The sequence below is a fragment of the Macrobrachium rosenbergii genome, chromosome 29, assembly GCF_040412425.1.
Source record: "Macrobrachium rosenbergii isolate ZJJX-2024 chromosome 29, ASM4041242v1, whole genome shotgun sequence".
In the NCBI taxonomy this organism is placed as follows: Eukaryota; Metazoa; Arthropoda; class Malacostraca; order Decapoda; family Palaemonidae; genus Macrobrachium; species Macrobrachium rosenbergii.
In genome coordinates this window covers 18,211,431-18,228,000 of record NC_089769.1, presented here as the reverse complement: position 1 = coordinate 18,228,000, position 16,570 = coordinate 18,211,431, and positions in this window count along the sequence as shown.

Below are 16,570 nucleotides of genomic sequence, written 5' to 3'. Positions count from 1 at the left end.
TTACCTTTTTTTCTCTTATTCTTATTCAATATCCACACTTACTTCCTGAGAGAAGAGGTGGGTCAACAGTCCTTTCCTACGTTCCCCTTCCACAGGCACTCCTCTTTTCCTCTATATAATCTCTTGCAAATATCCCGCTGCCTTCCTTTGGTCTCCTCGTCTGACTCGCCCTTCTCTCACCCTGCCGTCATCCATGACTGGACATCTACATTTGCTCCGAACCACTTATCCTTATTTTCTGTCTATCGCCTATCAGTTTGTGACACAGAACCTAGAGTGCATATTATTTCACAAATATTAATTATCACAGATATTTCACATATAAAATTAAGTTATTCCTGAGCGCTGAAGAAATATGGTCACCGACCATTTCACAAACAATTTTCCTTATATTTTTCCTCTTATACAAGATGAATGCCTCACCATAATACTCCCTTAGATGGATTCTAAAGCATTTTTCAATTTTTCGAGTGAAATTTTACACTATACTTTTTCTGTTCATACTTTTTTTTTTTTTTTTTTTATCTTTTTTTATGTTTTATAAGTTAGGGTATAAAATTTCTTCTGAATGTCTGTTTCCCATATCTTTATTTTAATCTTTATTATGGAAACTGTACATTCGGATAACAAAGGCTTTTTTTTTTATGAGGGAACGCCGACGAGACTGCCAACGTATCAGATACCTTTCGAAGCCAAAAGTGTATTACGAAAATGAAAAATAATGCCGACAAGAATATTAGGACCTAACTCAAAGGAAACGGTAAACTTGCCACTTAAAAAAAAGGGAATGGTGTACAAGTCAGGAAACACAAAGAGGGAGGATACCAAAGCCTGGAGATAGAAAGTAACTAATGACGGTACTGATCTCCACAGAATAAATGAGGGAGGTGGCGGTTTGCCGGGTGTAACGTAGCCGCCTGGAGTACTCTATGGTCAATCGCAGAGCTTTCAAATATATGTACATTATATATCCATAGCGTGAGAAGACTCTTCGTGCAACAATCTTTCCGACAGCGTTGGATCAAATACTCCCTGTCATCTATGCTAATGTTCTCGAAGTCGCCGTCCTCTGCTTCTTTGTAACACTTCTTTAGGCATTCCCCTTGAACTTTTACGCGTGTCTGCTGCCTCCTCTCTATATCTCACTGCGCACGTTCGAGCCAAAAGTCCTAGAGTTCCTACGTCGGCATTGCTGACATGAGAGTCAACCAGTTTGATGACTTCTGACTATAACATCGATTGCTATTCTCTTAGAATGGGAAGCTCTCCTACATTCCTCTGTGTTCCTTGAAAGGAATTCCTGAGACAGGAATAAATTTTGTACAGCTGTGGCAAAATCCGTAACTTGTCTTTAAAACATCTGTTTTCTCTAATCTCGCATTTGATTCACCGAGCTTCTGAATTTCTGATTTTGCTGAAGTGATCAAGTCATCGTGTGATTCGTTTTTAGCGTATGATTAATGGAATGTTGCTGATTAAAAGCGTCGCCCCTAAAAAAGGATGAAATTTATTGACGAGATCTACACCATTGTGAAAAGGTCTTCGCATACCGTTCCAATAATATTCTGCGCTCGATAAATCCCGACGGCAAATAAGATAACTTTATTTCCTCCACGGAGCAGCTGCGTGTTCCAAAAAGCCCGGGTATTTATACCCAACTTTTGATGGTTTTCGAATCGTACCGGGCGTCGTTAACAGAATAATATTCTTTGTGAGGGAAAAAACTTTTAATATCTCATAAAACTCTTGGAGATCAGGAGTTGCGCAAAGGCTTTACAGAGGAAGAAGAGGGTAAGTCGGATTTGCAGTACCCGATGACGAAAGGTGCGCTCTGTACACAATATTAAAAAGGAAGCAAAAGAAAAAAAACGACGAGAGAATTATGGTGAAAAGTGAAGAGAGAAAGAGAAAGAGAGAGAGTTATGAATAGGAAGGGAAGAGAGAGAGGGAAAAAAAAAAAAGAGAGGGAGCCTAGGAAATGAGGGTGGGGTGTCGCTTGGGCGGATCACGGACAAAAGATGGGAGGGGAGGCTGGGTGTGTTTTGTACCAGGGAGGGAGGGATGGATAGATGGAAGATGTTTGATGGCGAATGCAGAGGAAAAAAAGAGGGTGATTTCTGATGGAGAGAGAGAGAGAGAGAGAGAGAGAGAGAGAGAGAGAGAGAGAGAGAAACAGTGTGGGAGGGGAGGGTTGCTAAGATAATACTTTGCAAAGAAGGCCGGTGGCTCATCGTTCTAAGAATTGAATGCCCTCTGAATAGTCCTGCAAATAAGATAATGGTCATATTACCTGGAGTTAATTATGCTTCTGCAAATGATTTTAAGTGAAATAAGAATTCTGGGGGAAAAAAGTAATTGGTGATGAGGTAAGTAATGCCAGGGAAAGTGCCGAGACAAGATTATACAAAAATGACCGGTTCGAAAGTTGGTCTATAAACTGTTACCAATTATTTAACTCAGCTTTGTTTAAAATAACATTAAAATGAGCTCCCAAATATTTCCATCTGAAGAATCCCATTATTCTTTCAGAAAACTTCTGGGAGAAAATAAGATGTCTACACACTGAAGGGCGATAAAAAATGTAAAACACCACAAAAGTAAAACAATAACTGGTTCTCCGTCCCAATCCTTTTTTATTTGGTCTACCAAACCTGGGCTACAAAAGGGCTCTGGGATGCTATTCCCTCTGGTCGCTACACGAAAAAAAAATTAGGCAAATGGATGAGGGGTCGATTACGCAAGGAGGAGAACCTTACGACAGTAACATGTGTAAGGTGACACATTTGCATAAATCTCTTGAAAAAAAATTATAAATACAATATGCTAATCCATACGAATCTCTGTTGAAAATGTATAAAGGTAATAGCAAACATCTCCCTTAAATCATGATTAAACTAATGCCGCAATGCACTGTATACAAACAGGATATTATATTTATACATCCATCGAGGGGGAGAGTCATGAATTTGTTTTAATGACAAATGAATTGGATCGTAATAATTCAGCTAATAATATTAATACTAACGTGAACTCATTTTTTCCATACACCCTAAACAAATCATATACATGAGACAAGATTCTATAAAAGAGACTAGCCATATGAATGTATATATACATATATATATACTGTATATACATACATATACATATGTATATACAAAATTAAGTCAGTAAAATATGGGCAAAAGTGTATTAGGCTTTAAAATTGCCCGAGAGCATTCTTCAAGACTTACAAACATCCGCACTAACATTAACAAACAATAATAGTAAAGATGTGTCAAATGTTCAGATTGGGCGACTTAAGACACGGTTGGTTATTATAAGAATATCATGTAACAGGTTGGTTATTCCCGTAACAGAATATCATATTTCGTAACAGAATATCATGTTAACAGAATATCATATTCCCGGAACAGAATATCATATTCCCGGAACAGAATATCATATTCCCTTAACAGAATATCATATTCCCGGAACAGAATATCATATTCCCGGAACAGAATATCATATTCCCGGAACAGAATATCATATTCCCGGAACAGAATATCATATTCCCTTAACAGAATATCATATTCCCGTAACAGAATATCATCATCAATGAAAGTCGTGTCGGAAGCAAGAACAAAAACCGTAAATGTTGGAAATAGCAGAATATCATAGGAATATCTTCTGCTCATATTCCTTAACAGGATACCATTCCCGTAACAGAATATCATCATACCAGGATTAATAGAAGGCCTCTTATTAATCCTGGATTTACTCTATTTACAGGAGAGGTTTAGGCCACTTCGATAGAAGCTTGCCTTGACAATAAAAAACTGCTAAAAACAAACCAAAGTTTCATCGCGACAGGTCAGGAAAAATCTTTTACACTAGTACAGAGCGTAGATAACGACGACAACAATAACAGCTACAACAATAATAACAACAACTAAACATGGCTGGACAGATATGAATGAAGAGGGTAGGAGGCACGGAGGTGTAGCGAAGAAGGGGGAGGGGGAAGAAGGGGAGAGAGACTAAATGACAATCACGACTGGGCGAAATGGGTGTAGAATAAGGGAGAGGACACGCAGAGGAGAGAGAGAGAGAGAGAGAGAGAGAGAGAGAGAGAGAGAGAGAGAGAGAGAGAGAGAGAGAGAGAGAGTTAGGAACGAGGAAAAGAGGGAGGCAAAGAGAGGAGGGGATGGGAGGGATCTAGAAGGCTAAAGGGAAGGGTGGGGGGTGGGGGAGGAAGGAAAGAAGGGGTCATTGGGTGGCATTAATGCCGGAACCAATCACAATATTAATGCATTAATCATCTCTGGGCTCCCTGACCCTCTTTCCTCCCAATGTCAAAGGCAACACCACCCTCCCACCCACCAACCCCACCCAAAACTCCTCCCACCCCTGACATCATATTTCCACGTCCCCTTACGTTCAGCTGTGCACTTGTGGGTCCCGTTTGCCTTAGCATAAATTTATTTCAATCCTCACTTGATCTCTGCTGATATCAACCTGCTCGTTTGTTTTTGTCCGTTTGTGTTTTTGTGCTATGTGCAGGTTTTTTTTTTTTTTTTTTTTTTAAGCTGGTTACATCAGTTATATAGTTCCTCGTTGGGGGAGTGGGTTCCGTTCTCAGCTAGTACTTTGCTGGCCGCGAGTTCGAATCTCCGACCAGCCAATGAAGAATAAGAGGAGTTAATTTCTCGCTATAATGTGGTTCGGATTCCACAGTAAGCTGTAGGTTCCGTTGCTAGGTAACCAATTGGTTCTTAGCCACGTAAAATAAGTCTAATCCTTCGGGCCAGCCCTAGGCGAGCTGTTAATCAGCCCAGTGGTCTGGTTAAACTAAGGTATACTTAGATTTTTACATCAGTTATAAAGTACGTTTCTTGGCCTTAGGAATAATTCTGATTTTATTTTTGTAAAAGTCCATGAAACTTCACTGTTCTCCTTACTGCAGTCCTACAAATTAGCTGTCCCGTTCCTGGCCGTGTAATCCAGTACTACTCAGTATTCTGGAATAATAACTCCTTCAGGAGCGGAAAGGATTTGACAAAGGGTACTCCTGAATTTAATTAATTTCTAGGATGGTAAATTTTAGCTATAACTGAATTTAATCAATTTCTAGAATGCAGAATTTTCGCTACTCTGAATTCATTCAATTTCTAGGATGGTGAATTTTCGCTACTCGTTAATTTAATAAATTTCTAGGATGGTGAATTTTCGCTACTCTTCAATTTAATTAATAAATTTCTAGGATGCAAAATTTTCGCTACTTTTGAATTTAATTTCTAGGATGGTAAACTTTCGCTACACCTGAATTTAATCAATTTCTAGGATGCAGAATTTTCGCTACTCCTGAATTCATTCAGTTTCTAGGATGGTGAATTTTCGATGCTCCTGAATTTAAATAACTGCTAGGATGGTGATTTTTCGCTACTCGTTAATTTAATCAATTGCTGGGATGGTGAATTTTCACAAGTTTTCAGTCATGAGTTATAAAAATAAAAGACATTGATTAGTCAAGGAATATCTTCTTCCACCAGGGCTTACCATGAGATCTATTTGTTGCTGAAGTGTCAGCCACGATCAGTGAATCTGCAACCTTTTTATTGTTCACCCAGCGTCAGCACTATATGCTCACTAGGAATACACTAGCGGTTATCCCCCCCCCAAACCCTCCCCTATTCCCTACTGAAACAAGTGGAATTTTAGGATTTATTGATGATGGAAACAGGGTTCACCATCCTCTACAAGATCCTACAGGTTTTAGCTTAAGAAAAATAATTCAATCCACTAAGTGAAAAGGGCAGGAAATGAACCTTAATCACTGATTATACCGCTTCTCGTGCTTCACTTCTGACCCACTCATTCTACGTCATCTATTTACACTATAAGAAACGTTACTTTAGAACAAGCAAAATTACAACCCAGACAGTTATTTAAGTAATTCTAACCAATGAACAGGTGCACTTGACAACCAGCTATCTGCTCGACGTAACCTTCCAGATGTTATTCAGCTGTGGTCCGTAAAGCATTTCAAGGGACTTCCAATGTTAATGGCGCAACTAGTACATCAGTTAAAAAATAAGAAATACCTTTTACGGGTTAAGTTATTAGGAAGAAATTAAAACTGGTTTAAGGTTAACATTCGTATAAAATATTTTCAATTTTCTTGCTCCAAAACAATCGAATGAGTTCATTTGTAGACATAAATTCTGATACATCGCCAATTTTTTGCCGCATTTTGAACACGAAAATTTTGTTATTAGGTCAAATTCATCATGGCACGCAACCTTAAAATAAAATTAACTCGAATTCCAACGATATAAACACTTGTTTGTGGCAAGCTGTGTTTTAAGTTGCAAAGTGCGGGTATAATTCAGTTTAATTTTAGACAAGTTTGGCTATGAAGATATATTTCCAGTCACGCAAAAGCCTTTTCTAGAAATCGTTAAAATATAAAGTAAAACTTGGCCTGTTGAAATCCCTAGTAAGATATATTTGACATGGGAAGCGACAAAGGTAAATCCACGTACAAATCCCTCGTGTTTTATGCAGTTTTCTTCATGAAAAACATTTTTTTTCCGTACAAAATACGAGCCAAGGTGCTTTACCTGTAAAATTGTCATAACAAAGGAAAATGCTCTGATTTCTCTCGCCTTCGCTTCGTTCCTAGTAATTCAAAATATAATTTACGTTAAAGCCAGTAATTGTCATATGCTCCTTCATGTTACAAACCGAATTATAACTTTATAGTCGGTGGAGGATAATAAGCTCTCTCTCCCTGGAAACCCCTCCATCTTCTATCGACTGGACCACATCAACCTCAAAAGGCATATCGTGCTTTATCTCTTTTTCTGTCTCTCTCTCACTCTCTCTCTCTCTCGTCGGCTTCCTCACTCTTTTATATTTGTGGACTTTTACAATAATCGTATGTCGTATTTCTTAGTTCCACTTTTTTTTTATTCTTTTTCGTTTTATTCCCCTTCCTCCTCTTCGCATTTTTTTTATCTCTTTTGCTACCTTTATTACTTTCTAATTCCCAGTTCCTTCTTCCAAATTCTCTGCCTCTTCTTCTCCTTCATCATCTCTTGTCTTTTATCCAGTGCTCTTGCCCTTCCCTCCTCCACCGTTTCTTCTTATTCCTATTTTTTTTATTCCATACCTTCCTTCTCTCCTCCTTTTTCTTCGAGCTCTTTTGTGCCATTCTGTGGCCGATTATCATTTCCCTTCAAGTGAGTCTCTTCAGAGCTCGGCCTGGTGAGCAAGATACAGATAATTTGTTTCTTTACTTAACATCTAAATGGATAAAAATTCTACGACAGTTATGAGTGTGAAGATTTCTCTTGCATCATTATTATTGTCATTATTAACCCACATGTCTGAGTATCCACATGCGTAAACAGCCTCCCCAATAGATGTGGGCCTATATGAAAAAATGTTTAAAGATGCGATAGCAGAAAAATTCAACCATTATTCAGTAAATAAATAAAAAAGCATAGCTAGTACACAAGGACTAGTACTAAATGAGACTGATTTTAAACAATGGATCTTAGCAAAATTGTGGAAGGCTACGGTAAACAAGCTGTGGGACACACCTAACTTTGATAGCACTGGTTGTATAGTCACAACTAAAAGCAGCATCTGAGATAACCTAGCGATTCAGGCTCTGGCTTCACCCATACAAATCGTAATTGGGTGGTGGGGAAGCTGTGAGTGAGTTTATCACATCACTTATAACTACACTTTACTTCCTTTGAAGGACTGAATGCTATATTTTTCCTTTTGAAAGTTGTGAGAATTTTTGTATTCACACACAAATTAATCCGCAAACTACTTCCACAAGATGATGCTGCCACTTGCATTCTCATGGCAGACTGGTATCAGCTGCTTCCTATGGCTCTTGTAAGCAGGGACTTAGTAGGCAGTACATGATAATTTTACACAATCATAAACATATTCACAAGCTTGTGCTATATATATATATATATATATATATATATATATATGTGTATATATTTATATATATTTGTGTATATATTATATCTGTGTATATACACAAGCACACTCGTGAAATATATGATTGTTAAAATTATTATTTATATATATATATATATATATATATATATATATATGTATATATATATATATATATATATATATATATATATATATATATATATGTATATGTATATATATACATAATATACAGGGTGTTTCGAAATTAGAGGGGCCCCTCTACAGCATAAACTAAAATTGATATGGACAAAAACAAAAGTAATTCAGAACAGGTATTTATTTAAGTTTCTCTCTGAGTATTTAATATTTTGCGTGGCCTCCCATCTGCCTGTACCACAGCCTGCATTCTTGAGGGGTATGATTTCAGCAAATCGTAAAAAAGCCGAGACTCAAACTCCATTTCCCTCAGCACTTCGGTCACCTCTCTTCGCAGGTCGTCGAGGCTTGGTATACCATCATAGTTCACTGTGCGTGCTTCAACACGATCCTTTAGGATACTACCAACGTTTTCACACACATTAAGGTCAGGGAAGCTACCTGGAAATTCACTTGATGAGAAGAAATCGATACCACTGTTTCGAAGCAGCTCCTGTGTCTGAAGAGCCTTGAAACATGGTGCCATATCATGCAAAAATGTGACTTCTTCAACAGATAACACATTTTCAGGATCTTTGAGGAAAGGAAATAATCCACCAGTAAGCACAGTTTCTCTGAAGTATTCGCTATTCCATGACTGTCCTTTTTCTTTGATGATCCACATTAACCGTTTGGCTGTGAAACAGAGAAAAATTCCCAAACATTCAGGAAATTTCACAACTTGGCGATAGCGCACGTCATTGCTATCATCCAACTTTGCCGCCCAAATGTCATTTTTATGATTTGGCTTCCTGACTGTGTAAATGAAGAATTCATCTGATGCGGCAACATGGAGAAAGTCAGCTTCATCCCAATCTTTAAGAAATGAACTACAAAACCATGCATGGTCTTGTCTCTTTTGCTGAGTGATATTGGGGTTGCTGATAACATGAAATGGCTTGATACCAGATTTTTTCAACTCACGATATATTGGGGTTGCTGATAACATGAAATGGCTTGATATCAGATTTTTTCAACCCCCGATATACAGCACTATAACTTCTCTTCTTTCCCCTTTTTGTTTCTAGTTCAAGCGCCAGTTTACGTAAAGACTTTCTTGGTCTACCCACTGCCTCAGCTATGATGTCTTTTGACTCCTGAAAAAGGACTTCAGGCCTTCCAAGATTCTCACTCTTTTCACAATGACAGTCATATGGATTTTTGTTCCAGTTTCTTTTAACAAAGGATTCACCCTTTTAATGTATTTAGCTATCCAGGAACGTGGAATGAAGTATGCGCCAGCATACCTGGCCTCTCTGAAGGTTATAGCCTGGATTCGGTCAATCCATCTGATTTCCCCTGAGTCGTTAGCCGTGGCTCTATCTAACTCCGTCACTCAGTCTGAAAATACTAGAAATGTAAAATGAAAAATAGCTCAACAGAAACTTAAAATAATGTACTTGGAGATAGGCTATAGCAGAAAACGTCATAACCTTCCATTTGTTCTGTGGAGGGGGCTCTAATTTCGAAACATCTGGTATATATATATATATATATATAATATATAATATATATATATATATATATATATATATATATATATATATATATAAATATATATATATGTATATATAAAATGTGCATCAAATGAGTGCGTCATGTGTTTCCGACTTAATTCCTGAGATCACCGATGCGCCATCCAAAATTCAATTCCAGGGTCACATAAGACACCGATGCCCCATTTTCTGCCTTTTTCTTCTTGTCATTTTGACCATTTATTTTTGTGGTTCCGTTTGGACATACCAATATACAGTAAAAGTGTTCTTAAATTTTACTGCTTTATAAGTCAACTTTACAGATGGTGAACACAGTAAAACTTTTGCTTTAACAGCATAAACTTTTTTTCATCGCTATAGTAATGAAGTGTGGATGTTAAATGACAGCTGCTAAACAATCTCTTCATACATATCCACCACTGCTTTGACAGGACATTAGTGGATGATAGAAAGAAAGCATAGCTGAGCAATGCAAGAGTGAAAAGGGCCAGTGTTAGTTTGAGAATGCTTGTGGATAAGATTGTTGAAAACAACAGAAGGACAATTACAAAGGTTGATGGTTTTATAGGCAAGATGCTGTGGTACAAAGGTGATAGAGTGACTGAGTGGCTGACCAGGGTTTTGAGGGGCTCCAAAACAATGGGTGGGAATAACAACTGTTCCACTGTATAAAGGTAAAGGGTTTATAAAGAAGGCTGCAATATTCATAAGGATATAACACTGCTTAGTAAACCAAGAAAGTAAGATAGTAAGACATAACAAAAGAACTTTTTAGTGAAGAACAGTGTAGGTTTAAGCAAAAAGAGGGTGCGTGCACATGTTTGATAAAACCCACTTTCGTGAGAATTTCGAAAATACAGGGAAGAGGCTGCTTGCAGTATAAACAGACCTAGGAAAAGCTTATGATGTAACTGACATATAATTTGAAGAGTGATTAAAAGTTTTCAGGACGGAAATGAAGTGCATATGTAAAAAGACTTCAACAGGAGAGTGGCTCGTTTGGTGCAAAACTTGGTCTGAGACAAGGGTTAGTTGTGCCTCCTAGGCTGTTCAAATGTTTTATGGATGGAGCGATACAAGAAGTCTGAGAAAGGGGTACAGATGTAGGCGCAAAAAGTAGGAAAAGAAAATGGGTTGTGGAGTGTGGAGTGGTAGATGCTTGCAAATTATGAGAAACTGCAGAGATTAGTAATAACGTTTGTAAGAGTTTATGCGAGGAGAAAGTTAAAAGTAAATACGAAGAGTAAGGTTATGATACATGGAAGATGGAGCAGCAAATGGTAATATGTATGGTGGAAAAAGGAAAGTAGTTAAAGGTACATAGGTAACTAAAAAAAAAAAAAAAAATTCAGATTATGGTAGGATGGAACGATAGGAGAGTCACAGAATAGTAAAAAAATAAAGATAGCACGTTGCGTGCGCAAAGGAAGCATGAGTGGAGGTAAAGTACACGGCCAGAAAGTGGGTACATCTATGAGCCGAAGGAACACACACACATATATATATATAATATATATATATATATATATATATATATATATATATATATATATATATATATATATATATATATATATATATATATATATATATATATATATATATATACACACACATCACCTACGTGGCAACATGTCCATAAGAAAATAAATATATACTGTCAATATTCATTGATAAAAATGCTACCAAGAGAATGTTCTACCAAGCTATTAATTATTATTTTTCTTTATATGAAAGTGGCCTTTCACTCCCATCGTCGGTCAACCTTGGTGCTTCTGTTGTTGTTATTACAGCAGCAGCTGTGTCCTGGAGGTTGGTCCTTCTCATCGCCCACTGCTTATTTCGCCTCCCTGTTTCGACTCATAGCTTATCAACGTCCCATCCTTTATTCCTACTTATTGAAGTGTCAAATCGTCGTTGGTTCGGATGATTGATTGTAGTTTTTTCCCCTCGTTTTTTTATATTGGTATGTTTTTTATTCCTTTCACATTGTTTGTTTGTTGGAATAGTTTTATTTGTCTTCTTTCACTATCTCATCTCTTATATCTTTGTACTTTACATTCACTGATATTTACTGTTATTTATTAAAAGGCCTAAATGTGAATTTTTTCATTGCTATTTTTGTTTTTGTACTGCATGGTTTGTCTGTCGTCTCTCTTGAACAATATTTTTATTTCCGAAGTTTTATTTGTCTTTACTTACTGAGCTACCCGTTTTTAATATAGTCTGTCCCTGTTATTTCTGCCTGATTCAGATTCAATTATCTTTGAATATTTTTCATTAGACATTATTTTTTACTGTCTTGTCGTTATGTATGTATATATGTACATGCAAATATATATATATATATATATATATATATATATATATATATATATATATATATATTATATTTATATTTATAAGTGTATATTATTAATGTTAAGGGTGTTAGGGTGTTCATCTTCAGGCAGTAGTTTGTAATGAATAAATTATTTGTATTTGATCGATAGAATTTAATACATAAATGCATGCATACACACCATTTTATATATATATATATATATACATATATAAATCTATATATATATATATGATATATATATATATATATATATATATATATATATATATATATATATATATATACATATATATAACGGTGTGTACGCATGCAAGCAGGCATTTAAGTATTCAATTCTATCGATCAACTACAAATCATTTACATTATTCATTACAAACTGCTGCCTGAAGCTGAACACCCCTAACGTCCCTAAACATTAATAATATACGCTTATCAACGATGGAAATCTGACGCTCATTGCAAAGCACTCTACAAACTCATAAATTTTAGGACCATATTAATCAAACAAACAAGGCACTGAATATTGTTCCTTTATCTCTCCGTCTCTGTTTAAACCGATTCTTTCTTTTCTCACTGCCATTTCCTCCTCATATCGATTTCGCTCACTTCCTTTTTTTTTAATATCGATTGAATCTCTCCTTCTCATTTCATTTCTCTTGCTCTGGCAGTCTCTCATTCTCTCTCTTTCTTTTTTCTCTCTTCTCTCAACCTCAGCCAGATTTTTACTGGAACATTTTTCAATAAAAAGCCCTCCCCAAAAAAAGGCTATTAAAACATGAGTGTGTTTGTGTGCGTCTCTCTCTCTCTCTCTCTCTCCTCTCTCTCTCTCTCTCTCTCTCTCTCTCTCTCTCTCTCGGCGTTGTTATTCGGTCCTTGTTCCCCTTTCCGTATTCTCCTTTCAATCCACTGAACACAGACTAGCTCTTTTCTATAGATGCTCTCCGCTATCCATTTTCAAATTTATATCTCAAGGGTTTGATGGATTTCTCCCAATATTGCTGCCTGGGGAGAGGTTGTTTTATGTGTGTGTATATGTGTATATATATATATATATATATATATATATATATATATATATATATATATATATATATATATATATATAATACTGTATATATATGTATGTGTACATACATAATATATATATTATATATAAAAATTTCACAAACGTCGTTTAGTATCCAATCCACTATACCTCCGGAATAAATATATACATACTTTAAAGCAGCATTACAAAATCACAAGGTGATTGGTGTCTAATTTCTTTGAACATTGTTTATTGGTGGGATGTTTTGAAAAATTGTCGTAGGTAATTTATATTTGAAGCGATGCTGCAAAGAAACATCTCAGCAACTACAGAACTTCCTTCCGAGCCTTATAAGACATTTTCAAATACCATCGCGACTACTTCAACAGACGTTTTGCTTTCTCATTGATCTCATCGTCTCCATATATTCTTTATTATATTTCAAATTCTTAATACTTCATGCCCTTAACATAACTTAAAACTGGATCATTCACCACGATAGTGATCGGTATTTGGCTATTAGCACATTGTAACAGGCTATGTATTTTCTCTGTGGCAAAAAGTAATACACACATTTTTCGTGACATACAATTTGCTGAACAAGAGACCGTAGCGGCAACGTGTCATTTTAGACGAGTACCGGCATCATTTTTTAAAGAAGGCCAGTAAGAATGAACACCTAAAGCCCTTTCCTACAACAGGCCCAAGGGGAACAAAGAAAAATGACGTTTCCGGGAATCATGGGCAACACGATTAAGAAGAGAATTGAAAACCATGGCAGAAAAAAAGTAAAAACTGTGCCAAATTTTCTTCGGCGCAATCGAGTTTTCTGTACAGTGTATAATGCTGTATGAAACTCCCAGCCACCGCCCATGAAACTCTCAGCCGCGGACCAGTGAAACTTTCAGCCTCGGCCCGGTGGTGGCCTGTTGTTGGCACTGATAGCGGTGCCAGACGCACGATCATGGCTAACTTTAACCTTGATTAAAATAAAAACTACTGAGGAAAGAGGGCTGCATTTTGGTATGTTTGATGATTGGAGGAAGTACGTTCAACATAACAATTTGTAGTCCTCTAGTTTCAGTAGTTTTTAAGACCTGAGGGCGGAGAGAAAAAGTGCGGACGGACAGACAAATAGCCATCTCTCAATAGTTTTCTTTTACAGAAAACTAAAACCAGGGAAAAGACTAAAACCAAATCTGGGAGGTGTGACGCAGCGGTGTTAGTAAACCACCCGAAAGGTGAAAGGACTACTGTCAGATTAATGGATCTGTGGCTTAAATCGTACATATATAAAGAGAACTGCAATTACGGTCTTGACATCCTGATATTCATTTCTTATTATTTTGAAATCCACTAAATGAATTTTTGCCGTATTCACTTACTTAACACATCATTGTTGTTTCCAGTTTTAATCCTTGTTTTTTTCTTATAATATTTTTTCAATAAATAATTTTCATCCTCGTTCTTTTCGTTTTCTCTCAATTGTCTATCTCTTTCCCTTGTCTCTCTTTTGATCAATCTTTTTTTTCACTCTTTGATCTATCTCCTTCAAACCTTTTATCGAACTTTCCTTCTATCTTTTTTTTATTTTTGCTATTTCTTGTTGTTGTTTTCTTTATTCAAAATCCCCATCATTAATTATTCCTCATTCGTTCTTAAGCCTTCTTGCCATCCATTACTTTCAATCAATCCAGTCACTAGAAGCTTTTTTTTTTCCTTTCAATTCATTTCGTCAGCCCCTCACGACATCCTACATTCACCAACGATTCACACCCCACACAAACTTAGGTAATTCTCTCTCTCTCTCTCTCTCTCTTTCTCTCTCTAGGTCCTGCTTCACAGGCATCCAGCCTCTCATAACATTTGACCTTCTGTGACTCCCAAGCGGCCTGAGTCATAATGTTCATTTGTGTATTGTCTTGTTTTGCACCTGCTACTCTTTCACAAGGCAAAGATTTAAGAAGGCACAACCCCATTGTCTACATGTAGCCCAAAGCTGACAACAGACTCGGATCTTTAAAGTGATTAATTGATTGATTTATGGTCTAGGTTTTTGACGTCGTAATAAGATTAAATAGGAAATAAAAATAAAGTAAATTTAAATTTAAAAAGTGAATTTTTATAAGAAAAATACTTATGTATACACACACACATATATATAGTGTATATATATATATAAAATAATATTTGTCAATACAAATACACTATACATACATACATACATACATACATACACACAAACTGTATATGTACGATTTAAAATTTATTGAGGAGGCCCGCCTACTCTTTAAAGTGAGGGGAATATAGATAAAAGGAAAAAATGAAGTAAAGAAAATTCCAATGACTTGTAACACTGGAAAAGAAAGTCATCGAGCAGAGCAATCAAATCCTCTAATCTATCCCGTGCCGGAAAAAGACAACTGTAGAGTCCCACGTAATTTGATAAACTTTGAATCAACTGCTGACGGAATAGGCAGTCGATTACCTTCATATAACTAGTCTATGCTGGAGCAAGTTAAAAGTTAAGTATATCTTAGTTTTACCAGACCACTGAGCTGATTAACAGCTCTCCTAGAGGGGGCTGGCCCGAAGGATTAGACTTATTTTACGTGGCTAAGAACTAACTGGTTACTTAGCAACGGGACCTACAGCTTATTGTGGAATCCGGATCACATTATAGCGAAAAATGAATTTCTATCACCAGAAATAAATTCCTCTAACTCTTCATTAGCCGGCCGGAGAGTCGAACTCGGGCCTAACGAGTGCAAGGCCACAACTCTACCGACTCTCCCAAGGAAGAGCTTGCTGGAGCAAGTGACAATAGAAGGATTCATATACTCATATTTTCTCTGTTGATGTTATAATCCTAACGGGGGTAGCAACTTTCTGAAGGAGAACTGGGACACACATGGTCAAACCCTAAAGGAAATGAATGCACATTTGCAGTAAAGGATGCAGCTATAACCACGCTAATGCACAAAAGAGTGCTAAAACATACAAAACACACACGTCAAACATATGCAAAACACCCAAAGTGCATAATCATATAAAACAAACACGCAAACACACCATCCTGCTAAAATACACGCTCGCACACAGGCAAGTATCCCATGACTCATGTTACACCTGTCAAGAAAATCAGAAACTATCATCCTAATTTTTTTTTCTTTTTTTCTCTTCTCTCTCTCTCTCTCTCTCTCTCTCTCTCTCTCTCTCTCTCTCGCCATAGGACGGAGGTTCTCACCTGCGCTCACCCATCGTAGGGATTTCTTTCAAAAGTGAAAAAATGCCTCATAAATGTGGGAGAGGATTGCAGAAGCGTGTCAGCTGATATCAAAACTTAAGGGAGCTGCCAGATGATATTCGCTGATGATCAAAGTTTAATTTTCCTTATTTTATCATAATATAATTTGAAATTGTGTGTCCCATATTTTATCTGTTGCTGCTCAACATATTTTTGTTTCGATCATTTATGAAAATTCTTATGTACCTAATCTGCTAAAGCTCGATTTCTTCATTATATATACAGTAAGTATATATATATATATATATATATAT